Here is a 22,453-nt window from a genome sequence, read left to right on the forward strand (position 1 = left end):
TACTACAATTTTATTGGAGATTTAAGTTTGATTGACCTTTGCTGAGGTGATTAACCCTTCTGAAATTAAAAGGCAGTGGTAAATTATTCTGTCCAATTTAAATGCAAACACAGAACAGTATGTTGTGTCATTCGAGTGTAAGAGGAAAAAAATGTTTTAATTTTCCTTTTGCACTCAGTGAGATGTGATTGCAGACGGCGTGCGACTGGGCTCTGGTAGAACTGACCAGTGGCAACAGCCTTTGCTCTGCTCGTCACCACCGGAGCAGCTCTGCCGCAGGAACACCGAATTTGGGAGCAGCTGCCTGCGATGAGTCCTCACATGCAGGAATGTCAGCAGGAATGCACGGAAGCACATCAGCGAGGTAAGCAGTGAAAATCACTGTGGGTGTGCTTTGTCTGCTAGCGTGGACCTTGAGCTGGCTGATGCGTGCATGAGTGGGCAGCGTAACACAGGTGAGGATTCCTGCTCAGCCTCGCAAGGCAGCTCATCGGAGCGGGGTTGCTTACCTGTGTGCGCCATTGCAGAATGAGAAGTAAAGCTGCATGTATGTTGCTCTTTTTGTTGTTTTTATCTTCTCCCTAACCCTTGAAAGTCAGATTTACAAGCTTGCAGAACTGCACTTTCTGACAGAGCACTTCCTAAGGAGCAGGCTATGTGCAAGTGTGAAAATCACTGCGCTGCTTAAACTCTGTGATTCCAGTCCTTCCTGTAAATGTGCACAAGTGGCTTCTTAGGTTGGAGCCAGTACGTCATGCTGAATGGGTAGGCTCAGGGCATGATCTTAGCAGTTGACTAAAGCTGGTGGGATTACTCACGTGTGTAAAGTCATGCAGATGGTCTCAGAGTCGCTGTGGCTACACTAGCAACCAGCCTTTGAACACCTAGAAAGTTAATTCCTCATAGATCTAATAATCCTGCTTCATGTTACAGTTGGTATCTGTGTGTGCAAACTTTATTACTTAATATTAAATCGGAAAGACCTCAGCGATAACGCTTGCTGCATTTTTTATGAATCTTTCATTAAAAGTTGAACACTTAGAAATTCCTTCCAGAGTATCTGCCTTGCTCTTTATTTTTTTTCTAACAGACAAATGAATGTCAGGGCAGTGGTTTGTTTTGTAATGAATTACACTTAATTTTCCCAGAGTAAGAGATCAGTGTGTTGCTATAAAACAGTGTACTGTCTAAAAGCAGTTCTGGAGGACTATAGTGACTCTCTGAGGGCTTAACTTTACGCTGACTAGAACCATTATAATTGGATCCATTTTAAATTCACATGTTTTTGTTGCTTTGGGTAAGAACTGCTGTGTTTGTTAAAAGCCTTGCACCAAAATAGTGGTAAATTAGAAGCAGTTTAATTACTTGAGATTGATTCAGTTTGCATAAACAAGCCCTTGAAGCATCACTGCTTCTTTTCTTTTTTTCTCCCCTCCCTCTCCCTTAGTCCACCTCTCTCTTATCACCTGAGAAGAGTTAAATTGGCTCTCTGAAGGCTTTTTCTTGTGTGCCAGCAGCAGTAGTTCTGGGAATTGGGCAGAAGGGCTACTGCAACTGTTCGGCCTTAAGTGGACTTTCTGCCTAGTAAAATTTCCTATTCTTTCCTGCAGCTGCAAAGCATTAAAATGATAATGAATGTGCTATCTGCATTCCATATTCATTTTTCTTCCTCACTTTTCATCAAGGAAGACTTCATATTGCATCTGTCAAGGTAGGGAAGTCCAAGGAATTGCAGTTCAGAAATTAAGGACCCTGAGGTAGCAGCTCACTTCTGTCTCGTATTTCATTTACACTTTAAACAGCCTTCAGAGGGATGGGCTGCTGCTTCTGGGACCCGGCAAGGAAAGTGAGGAATAGATAAAAGCTAAACTTGTTGTGGAGTGACCTAAATGGAACAGCTGGCAAAAGTATAGAGGGGATCCTCCAGGGTACTGAATTATACCTTCAGGCTTGGATTAGTAGGATGTTTAACAAAGAGATCCATTTGCCAAAAGGATCTCTGCCTGATTTTTAATTATGGAACTAGCACTTCCTTCAACATTTGTAAATTATTGAGCTTTTTTTCCTCCTGTAAGGTGTAGAGTACTAATTGCTGGCTTTGGTCTCTTGCTTCTGCTTTTCTCAAACTAAAATTTTTGCATGCTCTAGGTTTAACCCCGTGAAAACTGGGGACATGAAACATTTCAACTGTTATTATGTAATGAATATCGAAATATATGCTCTATAAACAAAATTAATATTAAATTTAAATATCTGTTGTTTTACTTATATTCCTGGAATGCTTTCTAGTGTTTGGAGTAGGATGAAATTTTTCTTTAAATTGAGGAAAACAGTATTTATAGGATCTTTTTAGTCATACGTATCCATCGTATTTTAGTTAACAATAGTAAGTATGCAGCACCCACCTTTTTTAATTTTAGTAGCTAGACATGTCCATCCCTTTGCATAATTTACAGTAGAGCAATGCAGGAGAAGGAAAAGAGTGGGGCTGCATATGTAAGAAATTCCTTTTGAACCAACCAGCTTTCATATAACGTTTTCTTTTGTGAGATATCTGTTATGTACTTGTCTTTTTTCAGCTAATACTGCCATACATTTATTAAACCTCAATACCAAAAAAAAAATATTCCAATTTGCAGGAAATGATGATGCTCTAGCATGATAGAAAGTTTTCAAATGGGTGGCACATCAGGACAATCCATGATGAAGTAATAATGTATGCTGTATATGTGTTCAGTGAAGAGATGCTCCTAAATGTGTCTGTTTATATTTACCGATGTAGTCAGGCAGAAGAGATGGAGCAATGTAGTAAAGTATTTCTGGAAAGTCTGTTGGAATGCTTATTATATCTGAACACTTGAAGCAAAAAAGTACTAACAGGTGGGTGGCAGGAGGGAAGGCTAGGATGTTGTCACAGTACTCACTTCCTACAGAGTATAACATCTAAAATAAACAGTTAGTCATTACAACTTCTGTTTCGCTCTTTTGAAAAAGCATTTGCCAAACAGGGCAAGTTCTTTTGGAGGTGGGTCGAGTAAGTTTGTTTTGATGATGTTCGCTGTTTGTTGATGTTAATAAGTCATGTGAGAGATTGGACAGCTGCTTACTGTGTTGTATGACACATAGGTGAGTGTTTCTCTCTTGCAACAGAAAAATGGAAAAAAGGTGAAGTTACAACATTGTTTCCCATTGCCCCCAGTGAGGATGGCATAGGGAACTGCATATGCTTTAAAGTTGGCCTGGTAATTGTTTAGAAATTATCTTGTTCAGCATTCTAACATTTCACTACATTAGCAGTTATCATCGTGATTATTGAATAGAAAACAGGTCAAGATTTTATTCCTTCCACAAGCTTTATTTTTTTTCTGAATGCTCTGTCAATATTCTCTTAGTGTTCTACTCTGCCAATAGCCAAATGAAAATTGGAAGTTAATAACCTTTTGACTGCAGTATATGTTAAGCATTTTTCATAATAGAACAAGTCACACTTTTCTATATAGAGAAAACTTTCTGAATAGTGATACAAGCACTGTACTGCATATGATTGCAAAACACACTGCAATTTCAATAGTGATATAGGGTTAGACCTTAAAGCTGTAAAGAATAATTTTTTTTACACTGAAGTTTTTACCAAAAGCTACATATTCCATGCTACAAATCTATACATGATGAAAATGTGTTGTGTACCTCTCCCCAAAATTTACCCTGCAATCAGGGCACAAGATGCATGCTGACTAGTCTGGGTAAATGTATTCTACTACTTTGGAAATAAAATTAATTCCCTTTTTTTTTTTTTTCGGGGGAGGGGGGCAGAAGGAGGGGGAGAAGGGAGCTTGAAGCAGGCAAATATGATAGACTCATTTTAGGCTTCTGTTAAAAATCAGTAGTTGCCCAGGCATTTTTTCATTTTCTATCATGGAAGATTAGCTGCAAGTTGATAATTGCATTTTTTTGTCCATCAGACTTGTGTAGTTTTCTGAAAGAGTGCATAACAGATAACTGAATTTGAATAGCTACATACGAAAACTCTTGGAGTCTAATGTTACAATGAACACTTCCTTTTCAACAGAAATGAAAATTCTGTTATGAATATAGTTTCTTACGCTGCTTTAATGTGTTTTCTGTAGTTTTGGGAGGGTTTCTAATTCTGGTTTGGGGGTGAGGCGAAGAGAAGGAAAGAATGTGAAACTTGTAGTTCTTCTAGTAAAATGTCAAAAGTCAAGGCAGAATGTTTTTTTAAGTATTTAATACTTTATATTCTTGAAGTGGGTGGTGGAAGAAATTTCTAGAAGCTTGTCTTTAAAGTAAACTAAAATATGCCTTTGAAGAAGTTAAATTGAAAATGAAGTGAGGGCATTTTCACTTAAAATTGCCTGACTGGAAATGAGAACGCATTGGGCCAATATGTTCAACAGTTCAAAAGCTGCTTGAGGAAACATTAACTTTTAAAGTCCTGTTTGAATAATCACTAAATCTTTGGTCAGAAATGAATCCAGTCTTCCATGTAGAAACACTGAGGAAAACATTTATATGAAAAAATATAGTCCAATTTCTGAAAATACAGACCAATTAGTGAGATTTAATTTAGATATTTGTCACTGAGTATGCATCACGTGTATGTTAGAAATGATTTACCATTATTTCCTTGTCTTATTTGCAAAAAGAGACTCCTACTTATTGAAATATTACTGAAGAATCTAGCTTTCCCCACAAATTACACACTTTTTGCATAAATGTGCCTAATTACCTGAATTCAGTTTTGATTAGCAGTGTTAATTGATGCAGCTGTGGATGGGCTCTGTTTACCTAAATTACCATGTGCAAACAGCAATACGTCTGAAAGTGAATATGCTAAACTGAAAATACTAATTAGCTAAGACAGATTGTTATTCAAGTCACATCTCAGAGCTTTTTAATGAAAGCCTGAATGTGTCAGGGCTTTATGATATTCAGACAGAAATGTCTATATTACATATGAATTCTAAATTTAATTCATGGGAACAGATGGGATGTCGGCCGGGGTTCTTCGCTATCGATTCCAGTATTAATGTGAATATTTTACTCTACTGGAGACGTTTTTCTGTGTATGTGAGAGAGAGGAGGCAGAAACTGATTGTGTGCGTTGACAATGTGCCAGCCAAGAACATCTAACTCTATTTTTGACCAACATATTTGCAAATTATAGCCACCTACTTTCCCAGAATGAAGATAAACAAACTGTTTTGCATATTTAATAAAGATATTAAGTGTAATAAAACCAAATAAAAGACAGGTTAAACAGATCTCGGTAACAAAGGTATCTTTTGCAACAACAGAGATTTTTCCTTTTGCAACAATAACAAAAATATGTGAGTTTTGATATAAGAGGAGGATTGGGCTTTGCGTTCCAAATTGTTGTGGAAAGACTTTTAATTACATTAAGCTTTGTTGTGAAATACAAATGCAGATTATTTTCTCAATATTTTTATTTCTCAATTTTATCAAGAACAGTACGGATTTAGGTATTCAGATAACGCACTTAATCCTTCTCACTAGTTCTGTTGGACACAGAACTGTAAATAGATTTGAAAGTAGTATAAAAGAATATCCATTGACTTAAGTGTTCTTAATATAGATCGGCAGCTGTACTGCATATGCCCAGTCTTCAATCCATTTATTCTTACTTTTGCTTCAGAGCTTGAATATTCAGAGGTCAGCTCCCATATGAAACTCAGTATTTCCATCAGAAGCTTTTCCCACAATGTCTTGTCAAAATGCAAAGCAAGGATTATAAGTGCTATGCCTAACTAATTGTACCAAAATAATAATTACAGTCGTAATGTTTTAATTTTCATACTTGGACAGTTCTAGCATAAATGTTCTCAAGATATCTGTAATGTAGGTAGCTATGGTTATAGTTGTAAGAAGTAGCAGATCTTTTGACCTAAATTGGTCAGAATCTATTTTCTTCTGTGTGTTGCAATGGGAGAACTCTTGACTGTTATTCCACGCTTATGGTGAATACAGTGAAGAGAATTTTACTTGGTTACTTAGTTTTGGGAACACTGTGATCCTTTTTCAAAAGGTTCAATAGCTCTGTTTTTGTGTAAGCTGACACGTAGAGCTGATCATATTTTCTGCAAGTAATTATCTAAGCTCCTAAGCTTTATACCTGAATCCCTGTCATGCCCTCTTGTACTTCATTGGTGTAGGCTTTACAGATGGAACATATTCCTAAATAAATCAGCCACAGATACCCACATTGTTCAGCTGGCAATTAACTCAGGCTAAAGAGAACAGTAGTGGTGCGAGTCAGTTTTGGACCACACTGATAGAAGAATCACTTCATTCTTATTACAGTTGCAAAATATAGAGTGATCCTCTATAATGAACTGTCTCTTCAGTCCAGACGTCTGACCTAGTAAAGAGCTTTTATCCCAAATAAATCATATTTATCAGGAGTTCTGAGTCATAGAATGTGATACTAGACGATTTAATCACAAGTACTTCACCACTCTCAATAAAGCTTGACTTCCTTGTGCAAGGTGCAGCTGAAAGAGTAAATGAGAAAGAGAAGCATTACCTTCTGGAGCACAGAAAGGGGAAGAGGGAGACACACAAATCCAAAAAAGTTTTAAGATGGAGCTTGAAAAACTCCTGAAAAATTACATCTAATTATTACTTTAACTAGTAAAATACTGGAATAACTTAGACTGGTAGACGAAAGGAAGAACAGATTGTTTAAAAGAAATCTACCAAGGACTTTTTTCCAAAGAAAATAAGGTAGCAACTTCCACATAAAGGTCTTGAGAAAGCCAGCACTTGATGCAGAAAATCTCTCCAAACTTTGACCTTTACTCAACCATCATTTGAAAGCAGAATCACTGAGAGTCTGCAGTATTTGCTTTGAGCCTTCAGAACAGGAGTTCAGGCCAGAGTCTTAATGGCAGCAATAGCAGATGAACAATTTATGAGAACATACAGAACCTAAATGATACTTCTACCTTTCTGTAACCTTTAATTCAGTTGGTTGGTCAGCTGCTACTCAGGGTATCTATATGATGCAGCTGCAGAAGTTGGCTTAGCATTACAATGGGATCTTGTTTCTGTCCAAGAAATTAAAGGTGTGTATGATATCTTCTGACACCCAAAAGGTGCACCTGCTGTGTACAAACTATGCATTCTACAAGTTAGGCACAAGACTGCTTAGTAAAGAGATCTAATAACATTAGTAAGATTGTCATATCTTTCTTTAGATTTTGCACACTAATTACAGAATTAGACACTGTCTTATGGGGTGTGCAGTCAACCCTCAAATACAAATGACATAAAAAATCATGCACGGAAAAATAAAATAGTGTCATGTCTAATTCCCTGTTGTGTTGTTATTTCTGTCAAAGAATCTTCAGCAATAGAAGTGAGTGGTCATCAAATTCCTGTGGAAAATGGATCAATTTTGGTCTATTGGAACTGAAATGATTTTAAAGCAGAAGACATGTGAAAGCTATGGGTGTAAGCAGGATAACAGAAAATCTGAAGTAAACAGGAGAGTTGGTTTTAAGGAAGTGTGCCTAACACAAACTGTAGATACGAACCAAGGAAGAAGAGAAGAAAAGGAGATTTGAGCTCCTCCTCACTCAGCAGCAGCTTCGCAGGGCTTACATCCCCACATCATGTAGTGACGTTACAGCTCTGGTTAGGGGGAAGCCCATTTAAGGATAGAATGGTTCGTAGCACTGCTTATATGTATCCTTGTTTTCTACTCATCTGTCTTGCTCCTTAATCAACCACTCATGTTGAATTTCACTTTATTCTTCTACAGCAGAAAGACCAACCTGTTGCTTATGCAGAAAGTCTCTCTTCCTCTCCCCCTTAAATGCTCTTTTCTTAGCTGGTCTTTTCTTCTGCCACATGCAGTCTGTGTTATTGTAATTCTTGTCAGACAGAGTTGACCTGGAAGGAAAGATGAGGCACTGTGTTGTGTTGATTACTGCTTGGCGAATGAGTTGAGTGACTATACATATTCATCCCCTCTGTTCTGATATTTCTGCTGGATTCAAGGTTTCTGCTGTTGTGAACTCAGTGCAGTATTTCTGATCTTCAAAGCAATTAATGTGTCAGTATTGGCTCTGTTGGCTACCTCTTCAACTTTCCAAGATACTTCTCAAAACAAGGAGCATGCTATTGCTGTACTGGGAAATCTCTTTATAGACTGAAAGTCAAAAAGCATCTTCTGCTTTTATAAATAATATTTGACATTTTTCATATCTGTCCTAATTCAGTACAATGGAATTTTGATGTCTGGTCTGTCTGTGTTCTGAAATAGTCTTTTTGTTATAAGTTTACAGGAACACCTTGCAGTTCACTTGCAGGAAAGCACTTACAGTTCAATTACTCGATCTCTTTTTTTTTAAGTCACTTTTAGTCTACTTCTATTGTACAGTTTCTTGTTGCTAAACTAAGTAAATATGTTTATTCTCCAATGAATCTGTCTGATTTAAATTAAATATTTCATATTTTTTTAAGTTAATTGTATAACACTATGCAATTAACACTCCCCTCTAAAAGAGGAGCATATGTAACATGTTCTTTTTATGCATATTCCAGCGCCAAGTACCCATTGGTGTAGAGGGTTCCTGTTTAAAAAGTCATCCTTCAGGACCTTGTCAGAAGTGAAGTCCTCTAGTCTCTTCCAGGCTCTGTCCCCACCCTTCTTCAGGCTTCTTTTCTGTTATGGTCCAGTTGCTATTTTCACTTTCATTCTGTCTTCTCTTTCTGTACTGTGACTATATCTTGCTTCATCTGTTACCCTGATCCTCTTTCCCCTCTGTCCCTTTCTCCTTATGCTTGGCACACAATTTGGGTAATTTTGATTTGCCGTATAGATAATTTTTGCTTTCTACTTTAAGATCCTTAGGCTGGCCATGAGCTTTTGGCTGGTCTTGCTTTATTACAGTTGCTATTTCTTTCTATAATAGCATATGTGTGATGTTATGCACCTGAAAAAAAAAAATCTTTTAGCTTTGATAGGCAAAACCAAAGTGTGTTAATCTGGTAGGTTACTGTAGACATCTAGAAGCACTACCACCAATGGTGAATAATTTTTTCTAAGAAGTGTCTTGTGTCAGCATGGATTTCAAAAAGACTTGCAAACTCTTACTTAACTATTTCTGTGTGATGTTTTTAATCACATTCACTTTATATATGAACTTTTTCATATGCTTTTCTCTGCTAGACACTGTCATCCCTCTTCTGCTCAGATTCAGCTTCAACCTACTGGTTTTCATCCATTAATCTACTTCATGTCTAAATTAAAAGCCACCAGCACACGTGTCAAAAAGGCAAGTGCAATAACTGTGTGCTATCTGCAAAATTCCATCACATCAAAACTGGGAACCAAAAATTTCTTCTCTCTCTCATCACTGGTCTTTGCTGCATCTACTTTTAAATTAAATTTCCTAAAATCTTCTCTGTTCTTTAATACAGATGACATCATTCCTGTAACATTTCTGTGCATGTATTACAATACAATCTGCTTTTTAGCTAAAATTACTTTCAACTATATAAAACTACATGACATAGAGAAGTAAAAATAGGGTAAATCAGTACCATATTCTCTGTCAGATTAGAGATATTCTGTTTTTTGTGTGGTTGTCCGTGTCTGTGCAGGAGGAATGCTCAGAAAGGAAGACTCAATTAGGTAAATTAATGTCTGTCTTAGTTTACTCTATTAGCTCCTTTGTCAGTCACATTAAATTGAAAATTCTTGTCTTTTAGTCCTTGCATAGCTCCACTCTTACTACATCTCTGCCTTCATTTATATTATGTATTTCATAGTCCTTCTTTTATTACTGCGTTTCCTCCACCTGCACTGGACATTGGTGATTAAATCAATGCTGCCAGAATCCTCTCTTCTAGCAAATACGGTGTGTGTGTGAGTGAGTGTGCACTTGTGTGAACCTATGATATATATACTTTGTTTTTGTATTTCAGACAGTTTGTATTTCAGACAGAACTGTCATGAAATGAATAAAACCTCAACATAAGACAGTAAATTTTCTTATGTTAGATTGTCTATTAATGAACTATTTCAGGTGTCAATTGTCAGTGGTGCAAATTGAGAAGTAAAATAAGCAGTATCCATATTTGCATTTAGTTTGATTCTTTCCAGAGTGGTGCCTGTGTGGTAGTTATGAACCAACCTGTGTGTGGCATTTTTATGTTGTCATAAATAGAGGACATTTCATTTGGGTATTATAAATTACGTGATTTTTGGATAATGGCTTTTCTAAGCCTACAAACTCTCAGAAGGAAAATTGCATGACCAGATAAAAATATGCGTAAGTGCATTTAGACTAGTGAAAAAGCCTGCCTAAAATGTTGTGTTTTGCATAGTATAGTGAGTGTGTTTCTATCTGCATTCGGTATATTCATGTGTATGCACGTACACATGCACAGTCCATCAAAATGGCTGCAAAGATCACATGGAAATTTTTAAGAACTCACCACCTCACTCTTCTTTTTCTTGCCAATTCCACTTTGGGTCACCATCATTCCGAAATTTGGAGCCTTTTTTCAACATTTCCCAGTTTCTTTTTGCAAATATCCTGCAAAAAAAGTTCTTTTTCTCTTAGATGAAAATTTTCTGTATGCTTCTTAGTCTCTAGAGTAGTGTCAGACTATTTTTATGTTAATTTTCTCTTTGAGTGTGAGAATTATCCTTTTGGAAAGAAGGAAGAAGGCTCAGCCAAATTCCCAGTAGAACAAAGTATTTCCTTTCAAGCATATGAGCTCTCAGATATGAAAACGAAAGTCTTGATATTATCATTACCTAACTTTTTTTTTCTGTTAGATTATATAATTTTAAAATATTTTTGCAATGATTGTCCTTTTCCTTTTGGATCTGCACAGCTTGAGTCTGCCTTCAACAATGTCAATGTGTTGTAAAATGTTATGGATAATCTTAATTCTTTCCCCATTTCCTCATTATAGTACAAACTTTGATTCCTTACTTGAACAATATATTTCTCTGTAAGCTCTCTTTCATCTCTTTAAAAAAAAAGTGTGTCTCCATGCATGTGTGGAGGAGGGATAAAAGGAAGTTTTTAGGAAAGTCACTTTGTTTCTCTTTTGTTTTCAACTTCTGTTTCATCTGAATCAGCTGTGAGGCCTCTGAGAGATCAAAGAGAAGAATGTGGTGGGTTCTAGTCTGTATTGCAGTGGTGTTCTCCGAGCTGAGGGCTCCAGGTACAACTTTGGTACAAATAATAAAATATAATAATGCATTCATACAAACTGCATGTCATGGAGGAGAAACATAAATATCAACAGTACCATTTTAATGGTTGTGCTTGTGTGTCCGTGACAAATACGCTGTAAAGTAAGTGAACAAATAATGAAATGTCACTGTCATGGGCAGCTAAAAAATAATCAAAACATGATAGTTCTGAAGTTTTTCAGGGCAACAGCTATATCCATTCTTGCTTGTACAGTACAAAGTGCAGTAACTCCTTAGTCTTGACCATTCACTCTGGGACTTACTTGTAATATAAATATTATATATTTATAGATGTATACATATTTACATACACATATTACATAAATGAAAGGTTGGTTTTGCTTGACAAAAAAGAGAATCCAACAAAAAAAAAGTGCATATTGTTGCTTTCTAGCTTTGATGTGGCTGGAGAGGGGTCAGTGCTCTGTCACCTCAGAAAGCGAAGAATGGTTCACCGAACCTATGTTAAACAAATGATTGAACTCCTGAATTAACAATATAGGCATTAAAGAAAGCCTGGCCTTAAAGGAGAGGTTTTCTTAACATGGCTACTATGTCTAAAGTATTTTAAAGTAAATTTTTGGATTAGAACCCACAGAGAGTGAACTTCGCTCAGAGTGGAGTCAGAGGCCTAAAAAAGACACACATCTTTTAGCAACACAAATTTGAAAAAGAAACCTGTGGTGTTTGTGCTGCATTATATAAACTTTACTTTGCTTGATGAGATGATGAACAGCATGAGGAGAACCTTGGCTGCATCTCCACTATACTTTTGCAGGGCAGCCCAGCAGTTTACTCACCCATATGTTCTGGGTTCCAAAATAAGTTATCATAGAATCATAGAATGGTTAGGGTTGGAAAAGACCTGAAGATCATCTAGTTCCAACCCCTGTGCCTTGGTCAGGGACACCTCACACTACACCATGTTGCCCAAGGCACTGTCCAACCTGGCCTTGAACACCGCCAGGGATGGAGCATTTACAACTTCGTTGGGCAACCCATTCCAGTGCCTTACCACCCTCACTGTAAAGAACTTCTTCCTTATATCTAACCTGAATTTCCCCTGTTTAAATTTAAACCCATTACCCTTGTCCTATCGCTATAGCCCCTGATGAAGAGCCCCTCTCCAGGAGCTTTGTAGGCTCCCTTCGGACACTGGAAGGCTGCTATGAGGTTTCCACGCAGCCTTCTCTTCTCCAGGCTTAAAAGCCCCAACTTCCTCAGCCTGTCTTCATACGGGAGGTGCTCCAGCCCCCGTATCATCCTCGTGGCCTTCCTCTGGACTTGCTTCAACAGCTCCATGTCCTTCTTATATTGAGGACACCAAAACTGTACACAATACTCCAAGTGAGGTCTCACGAGAGCAGAGTAGATGGGCAGGATCACCTCCTTCGACCTGCTGGTCACGCTTCTTTTGATGCAGCCCAGGATATGGTTGGCTTTCTGGGCTGCAAGTGCACACTGCCAGCTCATGTTCAATTTCTCAACAACCAACACCCCCAAGTCCTTCTCCGCAGAGCTGCTCTGAATCTCTTCTCTGCCCAACCTCTAGCTGTGCCTGGGATTGCCCCAACCCAGGTGTAGGACCTTGCTCTTTGCTTTGTGGAACTTCATGAGGTTGGCATTGGCCCACCTCACAAGCATGTCAAGGTCCCTCTGGATGGCATCCCTTCTCTTCAGTGTATCAACCGAACCACACAGCTTGGTGTCGCCAGCAAACTTGCTGAGGGCGCACTCAATCCCACTGTCCATGTCACCGACAAAGATATTGAACAGGATTGGTCCCAGCACCAACCCCTGAGGGACACCACTTGTTACTGGTCTCCAGTTGGTCATTGAGCCATTGACAACAACTCTCTGTGTGTGGCCATCCAGCCAATTCCTCATCCACTGAGTGGTCCATCCATTAACTTCATGTCTTTCCAGTTTAGAGACAAGGATGTCATGCAGGACAGTGCAAGCTTTGCACAAGTCCAGCTGGTTGATGACAACTGCTCTGCCCCTGTCCCGTAGCCCCACATCATAGAAGGCCACTAAATTGGTCAGGCAGGATTTGCCCTTAGTGAAGCCATGCTGGCTGTCACCAACCACCTCGTTGTTTCTCATGTGCCTTAGCATGCTTTCCAGGAGCATCTGCTCCAAGATTTTGCCAGGCACAGAGGTGAGATTGACTACTGGTCTGTAGTTCCCTGTGTCTTCTCTTTTCCCCTTCTTGAAAATGGGAGTTATATTTCCCTTTTCCCAGTCATCAGGAACTTCACCCAACTGCCATGATTTTTCAAATATGATGGACAATGCCTTAGCAACTTCATTTGCCAGTTTCTTTGGGACCCATGGATGGATTTCATCATGTCCCATGGACTTGTGCACATTCAGGTTCCTAAGATGATCTCAAACCTGATTCTGTCCTACAGTAAGCCCAAGGTCTTCCTTCTCATAGTCCCTGCATCTGCCTTCCAAGACTAGAGTGGCATGGCTAGAGCACTTAAGTTCTAATAACAAAAAACAAATGTGCAAAAACTGGGATTCAATTTTGTTATGTAATTATTTATAGTGTGTACAACTTGGAGAAGATTCAACAGTTCACTGAAGAAAGATTCTTTCTGGCTCTTGATTTAAATATTACTCTTGAAAAATAGGAGAGAGGCTTAAAGTTTTATGTGTAATGCTCAAATCATTAAGGACTGTGTTTCAGAGAATGCTTTTAAAATGACTGCTGATTGGAAAGGTATATCCACTTTTTGTCTTGGAAAGACAGAAAAATTCATGTGTTAGAAACTGTTGATGATGCAAATATTCAGGTTTGCATTTTCTATGTGATCAATCAACATTGAATTGATGGTTGAAATGCTGAGAGAAAAAATCAACTATAAATTCTTCCTAAACCTATACATGTTTTTAGAGATCCCTTCACTAGTGACTTTAGTTACAAGAAAAAATTTTCTCTTTCTGCCCACTAAACATGCATAAAATCTTCCCTATTTCTGCTGCAGTACATGTAGTATTTTAATTGCATTTCATTGTTCCCAAACGTAATTTGTTGGAAGTTAATTTTAATGATACTAGAGCTGGGAGCTGAATCTGTGTTTGCATGAGAGAATTTGGCAAGGTGGGTTTATATGCATAGTAAATCCACAAGTTGGGTCTTATGTCTTTAAGAAGGTGTAATTTATTTTAAGAATGAGTGGGTATTTAAGACATAAACTTTATATCTAGTAAGTGTACTACACCCTTTTTTGAGTACTTTAATTCTTCTGTTTAACACAAAATTGGCAGGCTGAAATTATGCACATCACAGGATGGCTTTTAAGACAGAGCAAATCATTAGTAAATGCTTAACTGACATAGAATCATGGAATTATTTAGGTTGGAAAAGACCTTTAAGAAAACTGATATTCAGATATAATCTGTAGAATGCAAAATGGACTTAGTTGCCTCAGTATGATGTAGGAAGCTGGAATGTCTGTGCTTTCTTCCTATACTAAGCTTTAAAAAAAAAAATCTTAAAGACACTTCTTTGCGTTCTTTAAGTAGTCCTTGAATCCTGGCTGATTTGAGAGACAGGACAATATGCAAGATTATGCAACATCACTTCCAAGAATAAATAGATAAAATGTCCCATGCCACTCTTAAGAAATGGTCAGCAAGGGGAGAACAAAACCACCAAAAGGCAGAACCCCTTTTCCCACAGAAACTACAGCTGTTGAATCTAAAGCCAAACCAACATGACATTGCTGGGGTTATTTGGGCCCTCCTGGCAGTGGATTCTACGAATAGTGCAAAGGAAGTGCTGTCACTCTTGCTATCCTTCCTTTCTACATCTGGTATGATGAATCAAGATTTAAGTTACTTGTCTTTTAATACTTGTTGCTCTTAAGGAGACAGGAAAAAAAAAAGGAAGGAAACAAAAGAAGTGAGGGTCTCGCAAAGATGGAATGAGGTGGCATCACATTACTGTGTTGTAAATGACATCAATATACATTGGAGGAATATTTGTTGGAAATTGAGTCTCTGAAAATAAATATTTTTGTCTTGACCATTCCCTATTTTAGTGATGAATAAGGGTTTTTTTCTGGTTAAAAGCTTCATAGGATTCATGAGTCTTTGGTCTTAGATCAGGAGGATGACAGAACTTAATTTCTCTATCACTCCTGTTGTTAAAAAGTTAGAGGAGTAAATGTTGTCATATTGCCACAGAAACCAGAAGGTTCCTCTGTAGTTACGCATCTGCGATCTTAAAAAACCTAAATTCATATTCTGTTTCAGCATCATCCTGAAGCTGACAGTGGGAGTGTGATTAAAAGAAAGAGCAGTAGAGTTTAAATCAATTGTTATAAATTTAGTATGTGACTACCTCTCTCCAGCCCCCTTTCCATATTTCCATATACGCAGGCGCACATGTCCTCTGTCAAAAGCTTTCTAAATTGTTGAAGAAAGTGTTACATTTAAATGGTCCATGTGTCTTTTCTATTGGCGAACAGTCCCATTTCAATTGAAAGTATCGGCTTCCATTAGCAGAACAATTCCCCATGCTTTTTGTTCCTCACTGCAGCTAAGCCTTTCTGATTTCTTTTCAGAGTTATAAAGTTCTGGAGGAGTGAATATATATGTGACTCTTCCACTGCAATTTCTTGTTACTGTATGAATATACAGGGCTTTAGGGGAGGGAACATGACCATATGGAAATGGCTTTCTTATCCAAGTGGAAACAGCTTTAGTCAGCTTTCAGGTGGGCTCCATAAACGTAATACAGTAAAGGAACTCACAGATCTGTACTTTACTGGCCATTAAAATTGCCTCTGCAGTGTATTCAGAGCCAGGATACAGTGAATACTGACGTTTGTATTATGAATGGAAGACAAATGTCTTCTGAGCAAAAGAAAATCTAATGTCAATTAAACTTTTCTAGGGGTTGGGGTGGATAATTCTGCTTTTGTGTTGTTAAATCTGCTTTGATTTTAATTGCATGACAGAAAAATTGACTGTAAGTGTAATGTTAGCAAATGTTCATATTTGATTACAAGCATCTGTGTATGCTAAGTTGAAGAATTTAATGCTTTTAATTGGGGTGGCTTTGCCTTTTTTTTGCTTTTCCTCCAGGACAGCCACATTGATGATAAAGCTTGTACTGTCAGCGTGTTGAAGGACATTCTTATAATCTGTTCAGTGATAACTGCTCCCCTTTAGGTGAAAAGAAAAATCAACTGAGCATACCTAAAATTGACTAGGAAATGCTGTTACACTTTCTGAATTTCAGTTATGTATTTCAGATTCACATGGAATTCGATGAACGCTCAGATAAAATATGAAAAACTGTAGCAAGTTTCCAATGATATGCACAGGTTCTTTTACCCCTTTTGTGGCTAACTTAGAGAAACAAGGCACATTCTTCTCAGAGATGGCAAAGGATAAACTGAAATGATTAATATTAAAACATACCTTATACTGTGGTATGTTTTAGAACTGGAAACAAAGGTAGGATATGTCTTATCCATCTGTCTTGCCTCCTTGTGCGTCTGTCTGTCTCTAGAGCAAGTCAATAAAAATGATTAGAGCTGGCATCTCACAAACATACACCCTTAAACCATGAAGCAATAATACTGTGAGGGAAATTTTTTTCTGACCTTTTCAAATTACATCCAACTGTCTAGGGAATTTCTCAGTGACTAGAGGTAATAAGGTTCAATCCGTTTTGCTGGTTGGCTTCAAATTTAGCTCCTCAGAAGCCCTAACTTATCTATTCTTTTTATCTTGGCCTTGGCATCTATTCAGTACAGTAATCCATGCATCTAATCTTTTTTCTTTTTTTTCTCCCTTCTCAGGTTTAGCTGGTGGATCACATTGTGAAATGTGCAGCCATGAAAGACCTTCCATTTACTGCACCCTTCAAAACGAAATATTAGCATGGGAGCTAAGCTGGTATGTTGCCTTTGAGAGGCTCTTGTTGAATTTAATTAGCTTTTAGATTTCATCTCCATCTCGCATCTCGGCTTTCACTATTGTATGTGATTTAGGCTTCAGTGACTTTCATTATTTAAAACTTTTCCAACTTAGCTGTGCTACTTTAGAGTACCAAGGAGAGAAATAAAGTTTCAAGTTCATTGTCTTAAATTGAGTTCTGTTTAGTTTTTATGATGTGAGCTCGGAAACAATAGAGACACAACCTTCCAGTAAGTTAGTGAATCATTCGAGTGAGAAAGGCAGACAAGCGCTTGTGTATGGCTTGTTTCTCATTGTACTCCATGAAGTAAAACTGGAAATGGATAAAGAACATTTTCAGCAAAATATTTACTAGAGTATTTTGGTGGCAAATATTTCATATCTAGGAGAAAGTGCTTTCTTTTCAACTCATTTGGATGTCTGGTTTCATTTTAGTGACTTCTGCGGGGTATGTTGGAGTAGTGACTTCAAGTTATGGTTCACAAGTAACTTCAGGACAGCATGAGGAGAGCTGTCAATAAGAAATGGTAAGCTCTTGGCTGTTAACTTACTCCCCATATGATTAAGACCTAGAGATTTGTTTCATTTCAGGTAAGGGAAAGTCATAAAATTGGCTTTTGCTGCTCTTTCTTCCCCGGAGTTTTAAGTCTGTGTCTAGTTATATCTGATGTGCTATTGAATGACCTGCAGAATATTGGAAGTTAATGCATATCAAAAAGCACCATTTTCTTTTAATCATGCAAGAAATATACTGGAAGACATATGCAGCTAACTTATGTATAATCACAAGGCAAAGCAGTAGCTACAAAGAGGTTTGGTAAGGACAGGTGGTGGGTTTTTTTTGATTTTCCTCAATTCGTCTTCATTTTGATTCACCCTTCCAAAGTGTAGGGGAACACGGCCAGGTGGATTAAGCACAGAACTGGGAGTTTATAGATCTTGTCCGTGTATGTAAACGGGCCCCTAGTAGGGCTGTAATATTTGTTGAGTCACTTAATCGTTCTCCATCATAACCTTGGCTTCTGTAAAAACCTGTCAGTTAGTACTACATCAGAGGATGAGTACAGGGTGCAATCTATTTCATTGTCTTTAATTGATTCAGCTGAAATAAAATAGGTTCATTTTAAGTCATAACGTATTGCACATCATTGATATTAGCAGTGTTAAAAGTGGGATACTCAGTAATCTGAAAGCCAGTCATATGCCTGGAAGTTGGTCATAAAATTGTTGAGAATATCTTTAATTCTGAAATTAATTTAAGGAAAACAGTATCCCACACTGGCAAGCCTTCTTGTTATTTCTTTAGTGTCCTTATAGTCACATCGTGAAAAGAAGTGTTGCTAAATGGACAGCTCCAGATATATTTTTAGCCAAGCAGGAATAAGCATTTCAAAATTATTTTATTATTTTAGTACAAAAGATAACATAACTAAATTGGCAGTGTGCTAGATAGTGTTGGAAATAATACGAAAGTACATACTCTGAATGTATACAAACACACAGCTTGGCACTAAATTAAAATGTAGTCAATTAAATGAATATTTGTGTGGATGTGTTGATTTACTTTCACATCTTGGAAGCTCCACTGATATATATAGCGTTATTTCTTAGTAGAACAGTTTTGCTGTTCTTATTTCTACATGAATTGGTCCTCTCCTGGCACTCCAGCATCCAGGTTGGCCTCCAGATGTGGAGACCAGCAACTCAAAAGGGTCTGTAGTTTGCCAAGTGTATCAGAGGACTAAGATATGCCTCACAGAAGTAGCCAGTTTTAGCATCTGAAAGCAATGACACTGGTTTTGACTGTTTGTATATATCTTCTTACAGTAGGTGCTTGAAAAATGTATAATAAATATACACCTCATAATATTTCAGGCAGAAATACATAGGGATGGGATTATTTTGAATTATTAAGATGGTAGCAGTGTGAGTTTTCTTTCACTGAGCAAGTTCTTGTTTCCAGGATTCTTTCTAATTCGTAATCCTGAATGCTGCACAGAAGCGGTTCCATCAACAGGTCTTTCTACCATACTGATGGTTTTCAGCTCATAAGTATTGAAAGTGAATTTGAAATAAGGAGAAAGGATTTTTTCTTTCCTATTTATTTAAATTCAGTTTATCACAGTATATGTTGCATAAAAGGAACTCTGTGTCAATATCTGTGTTTACATTTCATTTGTTGGAGTGGTTGTGTACCAGTAGTTACAAGCTGTGGCCAACAGTTGAGCTAAATCTGTTGTCCACTTGGAGTGTAGTTGAGTATCTTTTCCTTTGTCAAAGCCAAGCTTTCTGGATCACTGAAGGTCCTGAAACCTCAGAACTCTATTCTGGTTTTTGGTATTACTGGAGAAGATCAATCTCTTCTTTGCAAACTAAGCAATTCTTGAAAGTAATGGATTAAAAAAAAATGAAAAATAAATACAACTATTTTTCAAATAAAACATACTACATTGTATTTTATAGTAGGAAAAGTAACAATAGAAGTCCTGATGTCTGTCTGGTTTAATGTCTTTATAGCTTCGCTTTCTGTTCCATCATTTATGATTTTTACGAATTGAAAGTCCATCAGTAGGAAAACAAAATGGGTGCCAGGGATATGTAAATGAGAAACGGTGTTTCAGCTTTGCTCTTTTTCCTCAGTTCTTAAAAAATATCTAGTTTGACAAATCTTTATGAGAAGAAAATTTTGTTGATTGAGTCAAAGTAACTCCTGCCCATGTGTCAGTAGTGTTAAAATGGGAGATTGCATTGTGCACATCAAAGGGATTGTGTGAATGCTATTGATACACCATTCTTTATTGTTTTGTGTTATTTATATTTTCATCATTAATCTATAAAGTCTTAATAGTTAGCTCTCTAATTTCCCAGGAAAAGCATGTTAATTTATTGAACTGGCTGAAGCAAAAAATAGAAAGAAAAGAAGCTGATCAATCTGGCATTGTAAGTTAATAGTATAGAACAAAGCATAGTCGTAATTAGTTGAGAAAAGGGCTTTCCTTGTTCATTCCAATTTATAATAAAAAGTCCATTGCTAAAGTGACTTAGAAAATAATGCATTCAGACTGAGCAGAATTACTGCCTAGCAGATTCTATTTATCTGTAGCTTAAAAAGCAGCTGCGTTTTTGTAAAAAGCAATGAATGTGGCAGTCCTACTTAAAGGTAGAAGAAAAAGAACACCCCTTGTTTTGTAATAAGGGGATTTTCAATTTAAAAGAGAGAGAGAGAGCCTGTTGTGTGAAGTATGGTTATTACATTCACTGTATTCTATCTCACCCACCAGGAGGCTAATAACGAAGGAGTCAGTGAAGGAGACCAATGCCATGAGGGTTATCTTGCAGCCCCAGATGCTGGATAAGTTGAAGGAGGCAGAATCACTTTTGGATGACATTCAGGCAGGCCTTGAATGATTATTTGGCAAAGAAAAGACTATTCTTTCCAAGGTAAACAGTCCATTTCATGTCTGCTGTCGGTGTTGGTGTAAAATACGTTTATATAAGTACTTCTAAAGTTAATTTTTTATCGTTTTTCAGGTTTTTTTCTCTCGATGCAGCAGCGATCTCTCAGGAATCCTTTTTGAGATAAAGGATCCACTCCAAGTCCAACCACACCTAAGGAAATGCTTTGAAGGAATTGCCAAGCTCACTTTTAATCATGAGAAGGAAATTACCCACATGGAGTCAGCAGAAAATGAAAAAGTAGAGCTCGTGCTGCGAATAATTCCAGCAAGTGCCAAGGGGCTAGTTGAGAAATGGCTTCATGAGGTGAATATCTTTAGCTCTTACTTAGGGTTTAGTTACTGTATAATCATTTTCTCTTTTAGGAGCAATGAATATCATAAGCATATTTCCTAACTAAATGGCTCTGTGAATTATTTGTCCAGATGTTGACAGATTTCAGCCGTATTGTTGTTATTTATTGCAACTAATTTAGCATCTGCAAACCTGCAGAAATTAATTCTAATAAAAAGCTCTTAGAATCAGGTTGTTAGCAGAAGTGGGTCTGTGTCTGAAACTATATATGTGAATATATGTTTGAGTCTATATGTATGTGTTTTTGTGCTTGTATGGTGTAATGTCTGTAGTTCAGGGGTATAACATTTAAAAAACCAGAGAAATGTAAGATTTTAAATGCCTCCCACCCTGCTGAAAGTGTGTCCCATTGTCCTGGAGTGGTTTAACTTCCAATCATTTTAACAAAAGGGAAGAGAAATTATGTCACTGATAACACCCTAACCTTTCCCCTTTGGGTCTCTCATCCAAATTCATTGGTTTCAGTATGAAATTAGTTTGGTGACCTTTTTTTGTTTGCTTTGTTTAACCTTCCTCTGCTAGTGGATGGGAGCGGGCCCTTCCCTACTTTATTTTTCTGGGCCAAAACCCTATTTCCCTTCCCATGAGCTTCCTTTTCTCCTGGGGCAGGATCAGCCCCAGGAGCACCACTTCCCCTTCGTCTGCTGTTGTAGGTGCTGGTTTTGTCCTCAGCAGCTTGTCCCTGGGTGCCCCCTGCACAAGGGCGAGTGCCAGGGACCAGCACCCAGCTCTAGTGGGAGAGGGAAGGGGGAGCTGGGGAACCGATATTTTATACCCAGCTATTTTACCAGAGACTGAGAGGAACCCCTGGGCAGCAAAACCCAGAGCAGGTGGTGGGTCAAAGGGGTTTGCCCCCATTAGGTATTGTGTTTCTGCGGGCTGGGTGAGCAAAGCTGAACCACTCAAGTCCTCTCATGAATCCCTTTCCCACCTAACGGAGCTGCATGGCAGCAACATGCTAGCTTCGGACCGAGCCTTTAAGAATGGACTGCATGCAGTTTAAAATGGTCCATCTGCAGCATCATTCAGGGTGGGAAAGGGAGGAAAAGAGGCAGGGTTTAGGTGAGGCCAAACACTCCTGCCCTGTTCTTCATCTGAAGACGCTAGCTTGGTTTTTGGACTAGTTTCACAAAGTTATCTTCCTAGCCAAACAAAACCAACCCCCCCAAAAACCTCAAAACCAAGGAGCTACAGTGGGCAAGTGGCAGTCTTAAGGACCACAGAAAAAGCACAAATTCTCAGTACACCAAGCCTGCAATATACTTTTTAGTTTTTGCCTTTTCCCCACAAATGAAGCAGGGCTGGGCAAGTTGAGCAGCTGTGTTTATTTTAATACATATCATTTAACCTTCTCCTGAAAACAAATTGGAAGGTTTGGGAGTGCATTAATCTGGACCCGATTAGTGTCTCCTTCTCCCTCAAAAGTGCAACCTGAGATTAATGAAT

General features: G+C 37.9%; 1 long non-coding RNA gene across 1 annotated transcript; it reads left to right on the forward strand.

Annotated features, from left to right (window-relative positions):
• The first annotated feature begins 259 nt into the window (after positions 1-259).
• On the forward strand, positions 260-22,440 carry LOC115605502. The gene is made up of 5 exons (XR_003990618.1): positions 260-364; positions 17,080-17,176; positions 17,633-17,724; positions 20,479-20,638; positions 20,729-22,440. It is a non-coding gene; the product is annotated as an uncharacterized LOC115605502 (long non-coding RNA).
• Positions 22,441-22,453: the final 13 nt, after the last annotated feature.

The sequence above is a fragment of the Strigops habroptila genome, chromosome 3 (assembly GCF_004027225.2).
Source record: "Strigops habroptila isolate Jane chromosome 3, bStrHab1.2.pri, whole genome shotgun sequence".
Classification (NCBI taxonomy): domain Eukaryota; kingdom Metazoa; phylum Chordata; class Aves; order Psittaciformes; family Psittacidae; genus Strigops; species Strigops habroptila.